This window comes from Triticum aestivum, chromosome 6B (genome assembly GCF_018294505.1).
Source record: "Triticum aestivum cultivar Chinese Spring chromosome 6B, IWGSC CS RefSeq v2.1, whole genome shotgun sequence".
Classification (NCBI taxonomy): Eukaryota; Viridiplantae; Streptophyta; class Magnoliopsida; order Poales; family Poaceae; genus Triticum; species Triticum aestivum.
Genome location: NC_057810.1, coordinates 118,264,290 through 118,271,478, shown reverse-complemented (window position 1 = coordinate 118,271,478; position 7,189 = coordinate 118,264,290).

The window sequence follows — 7,189 nt, the reverse complement described above, 5'->3', positions numbered from 1 at the left end:
CTACAAGTTAAGTGGAGCTCAATATGCAACGAGTTGCATATTGACGAAACACCACATCAAATATTTAGTTTAATCTCGTTTAGGTACACATCAATATTAAATGTTGATTAACATGGCAAGAGGTGAAGTATAACCAAACTACCTATCTAGGCAATTTTAAATGAGGCCGGAACAACAAACAATAATTCCGGAAAATCCCCATGTGCATATTTTAGATTCGGTACTGTTCTGCCCTAAACACAATTTTAGAGTAGTTAGACAGGAAAATAAAGTGGACCATGTTAAACTAGGCATTTTTCCACCCCATTTACATATAAAGTTTATTTAAAACGGAGCTACGGTTAGTTATGAAATAAAGCATTTTAGCATGGCATTATGCAAAATAAACACAAACAGCATGTTAAACATTTTTAACATGGGTGAAAATGACATATTATTAATCTACACAATTTTTTGAGCATTTTACATATATAAATTATTTACATGTGATGCACAGTTTGTGAGTTATTAAATGCATGAATAATGAGGGGTTTTCTGTAGAACTGTAAATCGCTGGATAATTAGACAAATTCACAGATGCTAAAAAGAAAACCTACGCGGGCCGAAACCACTGGAACAGGCCCAGCAGAAGGAAAGAAAAAAAGGGAGGCGCTGGGGCATCTCACCCATGGGCTCGGCCCAGCTGGTGGAGAGGCCTGGCAGGCCGGCAGATATGGTGGGCTGGGGCTTGGCGCAGCTGGCAGCCTAGGCAGCTGACTAGCACGGCGGCGGTGCGGTCAATGGCAGCGAGCGCTGCCTCGTTCACCCTCCAACGCAGAAGAAGACCGGCGGCAGGAGGTCCTCTCGGCGACGGCGACGAGCGTGGAGGTCGGGAATGGACGCGGGGGAGGGAGCAGAGGACGGATCCGGCAGCGGCTCGTCGGGTCAAGACGGTCCCTGGCGACGGCAGCGCTCCTGTTCACGGCAAGGAGGGAGAGAGAGAGCTGTGAGGGAGGAGAGGAGGGAAGAAGGAGGATTAGGGCGACACGCGGTACGATCTGGGCGACGGAGGAGGCGGGGTCCGGTGGGGCTCCGGCGACGGGGCTCGCCGGCGGCGGGCTGGGTTCGGTGAGGGGAGAGAAATCGGGGTCGAGGGGCTCCTCCCCTCGATCCAGATCGGGAGCGCACGAGGACGACGCACGGGCAGACTCCTGCGGGAGCGGCGGCGGCGGCTCAGGCCCGATTCGGCCCGGGGTGGGCCTGGACGGACTGGAGCAGGCCAGCGGCGGAGGAGGCTGAGGGGGAGGCGATGTGGAGGCTTCCGGTTGGGCGAGGGAGGCTGCACAGCGGCGGCTGGCCAATGGGAGGAGGCCAAGTGACAGGGAGGAGGTGGGGCGGCGCGGATTCTGAGGGAGGGGGAAGGCTAGAGGTAGGTGGAGGGGGGTTAGGCTGCCCAAAATGGACAAGGGGTGTCCATATATAGTAGGTAGGCTAAGAGAGTCCAACAAAGAAACCGGTGATGTTTTATAGAGGTTTGGGGATGATCCGGACCCATCGGTGATGACCGAGCGGGTCGGGTTCGGGGCAGGTTTCAGACGCGCGTGAGGGGTCTAAGAGAGGTCAACGAAGACAAGGGGGGTTTTAAGATGGGTTAGGTGGGCTGTGCGGAGGAGTTGGGCTGAGAAGAGAGAGAAGAGGTGCGGCCCAGGGCAGTTTCGGAGACCGAAACATCCGACGATTAAACCGACTATATCGCGATTACATATTTAACAGTTGGGCAGTTAAACGGACTCCGAATGCGACGAAACTTGACAGGCGGCCTGTCTACACTATAATAAGACCGCATGACAAGTTGCAACCCATTCCGAGAACATTTTTATGCCACTTATAAAATAATATTTCGGAGGTGCCGCGGGCGCGTGCGAGTGTGGTCGGGCTCAGAACGGACAACGGAGAGAACCGGCGGAACCAGAACGGATGCAAGTTTTAGAAAACGATGCCGATGCAATGCGCATGATGATATGAGATGAAATGCAAGACAAGAACAAAATGCAAAACAACAGACAAAAACCCAACCACGAAGGGAATATCATATATCATCTCCGGAAAAGGCAAGAGTCGGAGTTACGAATATGGAAAGTTGTATCCGGGGCGTTACACTCTAACGCCCATGCTCAGATGATGATCTAGCTCAAGCAAGAGCGCAACCAAGGCCAAGGAAACCAAGGGAATCAAGGTCAAGGGAAGTTCAATCATCAGCCTCAGTTTCCAACCCTCAACCAATTCCTTGCAAATCAGCCGAAGTCTTTCAGCTATTGTGTCGAGGCCACAGACGCCGATGATTGGCTCGTGGATATCAACAAGCATTTTGAATGCAGCAATGTCAGGCCTGAGGATTATGTCAAGTTCGCTTCTTTTCAGCTCAAGGATGAGGCAGCTGATTGGTTCCAGCAATACAAGGATTCCAGAGGTGGTCGAGTGATTACTTGGACTGATTTCTGTCGGGACTTTAAAGCTCACCATATTCCTACCAGTGTTGTTGAGAGAAAGCGTGAGGAGTTCCGCAATCTCAAGCAAGGCAACATGTCAGTGTATGAATACAACAAGCAGTTTCAGAAACTTGCTCGCTTTGCTAAGCAAGATGTTGTAGATGAGAAGAGTATGATCTATTAGTTCAGAGGTGGCCTTAGAGAGGATATGCAGTTAGCTCTCGTTCTTATTGAGTCTACTCAGTTTGATCAATTCTACAATATGGCACTCAAGCAAGAAGGTGATCAGCTCAAGTGTGAGGATTCTAAGAAGAGAATCAGAGATGCAGTGCAATCTTCTTCTTCCTCACATGTGGCAGCTAAGCAGCAGAAGTTTTATCTTCCTCCTCCTCCGTTTCGTCAGCCTTACCAACAGAAGAACTCAGGTGGTCGTGGATCTTCCCACCAACCCAACCCAAGCTATCAGAACAAGTCTCAGCCTCAAGCTCCAAGGTCAAGTGCTCCTTATCACCGTCCGCTCTCAGAAGTGACTTGCAACAAGTGCCAGCAGAAAGGCCACTACGCGAACAAATGCTTGAATCAAAGGCGCCTTCCTCCTCCTCCTGTGAGATCTTCAAGCAATGTAGTGGTCAAGCATAATCCAAAGTCTGCAAATGTGAACATGTTGAATGCAGCTCAGGCAGAGGATTCTTCGGATGTGATCATCGGTAATCTTCCAGTTAATGATATTCCTGCTAAAGTTTTATTTGATACTGGTGCATCGCATTCTTTCATGTCATACCCATTTGCATCCGAGCACAATGTGGGCACAGAGGTCTTGTCCAAAGTAATGCAAGTTGTTTCTCCGGGAAGACTTATGACTTCCAGTTTCGTTGCTCCTGATGTTTCCATCCAGATGGGCGACTATAAATTTCTGTCTTCTCCAGTTGTTCTTGGCGATTCTGATATTGATCTTATTCTTGGGATGGACTGGCTTTCTAAGCACAAGGCTCAGCTTGATTGTGCTGCCAGGCAAATTCAATTGACACACCCTTCTGAGGATGTTATCATCTATGCCGCTCGTGATGAAACCATTCGGTTGTTTTCTCTCAATGAGAAGGGCGAATTGGATGCTATTTCTCAAATTCCAGTCGTTTGTGAGTACCAAGATGTCTTTCCAGAAGAGCTTCCGGGTATGCCTCCTCATCGGCCAGTCGAGTTCGTTATTGATCTTGAGCCTGGAACAGAACCCGTTTGCAAGCGTCCTTACAAGCTTGGACCCAAGGAGCTGAAGGAATTAAAGAAGCAGCTCGATGAACAAGAGCTTTTGGGTTTGATCAGATCGAGTTCTTCCCCATGGGGTTGTGGAGTTCTTTTTGTCCAGAAGAAGGATGGCACTGACCGACTTTGCGTCGATTACCGCCCATTGAAGAAGAAGACAATCAAGAACAAGTATCCACTTCCCAACATCAATGAGCTCTTCGAGCAACTCAAAGGTGCTAAAGTCTTCTCCAAGCTTGACATTCGTATGGGTTATCATCAGATTCGCATTCGTGAAGAAGATATCCCCAAGACATCATTCAGAACAAGCTATGGTTCTTATGAATATACTTTCATGTCTTTCGGCCTTGTCAATGCTCCTCCAACGTTCTCTCGCATGATGAACTTTATCTTCAACCCCTAAACCAATGAATTTGTTCTGGTGTATCTCGATGATATTTTGGTCTTCTCCAAGAATAAGAAGGATCATGGGAAACATTTGCGATTGGTGCTCGACAAGCTCAGAGAGCATCAATTCTATGCGAAGTTTTCCAAATGTGAGTTCTGGCTTGATGAAGTTCTTTATCTTGGTCACATCATCTCCACCAAGGGAATTGCTGTTAATCCAGCGAAGGTTTCTGCAGTTCTGAATTGGGAACCTCCTCAGAATGTCAAGCAGCTCCGCAGTTTTCTTGGTCTTGCAAGCTATTGCCGAAGATTCATTGAGAACTTCTCTAAGATTGCTAAGCCTCTTTCCAACCTCCTCCAGAAGCATGTCAAGTATGTCTGGACGCCTGAGTGTGATGTCGCTTTCAACACCCTCAAAGAGAAGCTAGTCAGAGCTCCTGTCTTGACTCCTCCAGATGAATCCAAGCCATTCGAAGTATTCTGTGATGCTTCCCTTCAAGGTCTCGGTGCTGTGTTGATGCAAGAGAAGAAAGTTGTGGCCTATACCTCTCGTCAGATGAAGCCCAACGAAAAGAACTACCCCACTCACGATCTTGAGTTGGCGGCAGTTGTCCATGCATTGATAACATGGAGACATCTCTTATTGGGAAGGCAAGTGAACATTTTCACCGATCACAAGAGCCTCAAGTATATCTTCACTCAACCCAACCTTAACCTTAGGCAAACTCGATGGGTCGAAATGATTCAGGAGTACAATCCGAGTATCGAATATACTCCTGCCAAGGCGAATGTGATTGTAGATGCTCTGAGCAGAAAGGCTTATTGCAACAGTCTAATTCTCAAGCCATTTCAACCGGATCTTTGTGAGGCTTTTCGCAAGCTGAATCTTCAAGTTGTTCCTCAAGGCTTTCTTGCCAACCTCATAGTCTCTCCTACTTTGGAAGATCAAATTCGTGAGGCACAACTCCTGGATACCATGGTGAAAAGGAGAAACATGGTATTGACAAGGGCATTCCCAAGTACAAGTGCTATCGCTTGGATGACAAAGATACTCTTTTCTTCGAGGATCGAATTGTGGTTCCAAAAGGTGATCTGAGAAAAGTCATCATGAATGAGGCACACAATTCCCTCCTATCCATTCATCCTGGAAGTACAAAGATGTACCATGACCTCAAGCAGTCATATTGGTGGACTCGAATGAAGCGAGAGATTGCTCAATTCGTGAATGAATGTGATGTCTGCAGAAGAGTGAAAGCAGAACACCAACGACCAGCTGGTCTCCTTCAACCTCTTGCTATTCCGGAATGGAAGTTTGAGCATATCGAGATGGACTTCGTGACTGGTTTTCCTAAGTCCAAGCGTGGAAATGATGCTATATTCGTTGTCATTGACAAGCTTACCAATGTGGCTCATTTTCTTCCTATCAAAGAATCTATCACAGCAGCTCAGCTGGCAGAGCTATACACCTCCAGAATGTCTCCTTGCACGGCATTCCACAATTGATATCTTCAGATCGTGGAAGCATCTTCACTTCTAAGTTCTCCGACTCCTTTCAGACGGCCATGGGCACCAACATTCGTTTCAGCACAGCTTTCCATCCTCAAACAAGTGGCCAAGTCGAGCGAGTCAATCAAATCCTTGAAGATATGCTCAGGGCTTGTGTCATCTCTTTCGGTATGAAGTGGGTAGATTGTCTTCCATATGCCGAGTTATCCTACAACAACAGCTTCCATGCGAGTTCGGGCAAGGCCCCATTCGAAATCCTCTATGGCAGAAAGTGCCGTACTCCTCTCAATTGGTCTGAGACAGGTGAACGCCAACTTCTTGGCAACGACTTGATCACAGAAGCCAAAGAAATGTGCAAAGTCATTCGTGAGAATCTCAAAGCCGCGCAATCGCGACAGAAGAGTTACTATGATAGCAAGCACCGTGATTTGGCTTTTGAAATCGGAGACCATGTCTACCTCCGCGTCTCTCCAATGAAAGGCACTCGTTGCTTCGGTATCAAAGGGAAGCTTGCCCCTAGATACGTGGGTCCTTTCAAGATCATTGGCAAAAGAGGCGACCTTGCCTATCAACTTGAGCTTCCATCCTACTTTGCAAACGTGCACGATGTGTTTCACGTGTCACAGCTTCGCAAGTGCTTCAAGACTCCTGAGTGCACTATCAACTTTGAAGAGATCGACCTCCAAGAAGATCTCTCTTATCATGAGCACCCTCTTGCTATTCTTGAAGAAACCGAGCGCAAGACTCGCAACAAGTCAATCAAATTCCTGAAAGTGAAGTGGTCACACCATTCCGACCGAGAAGCCACCTGGGAGCGCGAGGATTACCTCCGTTCCGAATATCCGGAGTTCTTTCAGTCCTAGATCTCAGGACGAGATCCTCTTGTAGTGGTGGAGTGTTGTAACACCCCGGATATAACTTTCCATATTTGTATCTCCAACTCTTGACATTTTCGGCGATGTGATATGATATTCCCTCCGTGTTTGGGTTTTGTGTTTTGTTTTGCATTTTATTCATGTCATACATCTCATATCATGTCATCATGTGCATTTCATTTTGCATACGTGTTCGTCTCATGCATCCGAGCATTTTCCCCGTTGTCCGTTTTGCAATCCGACACTCCCTCATGCACCGGTGTACCCCCCCCTCTTGTCTCTTTTCGTGTGCGGGTGTTGAACGTTCTCGGAATGGACTGAGCCTTGGCAAGTGGCCCTGGTATAGCACCGGTAGACCACCTGTCAAGTTTCGGGTCATTTGGAGCTCGTTTGGTACTCCAACGGTTAACCGCACTCCCGCAAATGCCTCTTTTAAGTTGCAGCCCAACACCCCTCCAAAACAGCCCAATAACCCGTCTAACTCCCCTCCATGCTCTCGGTCGTTCGATCACGATTGTGTGGGCGAAAACCGCACCTCATTTGGACACACCTAGCTCCCTCTACCTATAAATATAGCCTCTCCACCGAAATTCACGGGGAAACCCTAGCAGATTCGTCCCCGCCGCCACCGGACACGTCCGGCCGCAGCCGGACACGTCCGCCTCTCCGCCCCGGACGAACCGCGACGCGGCA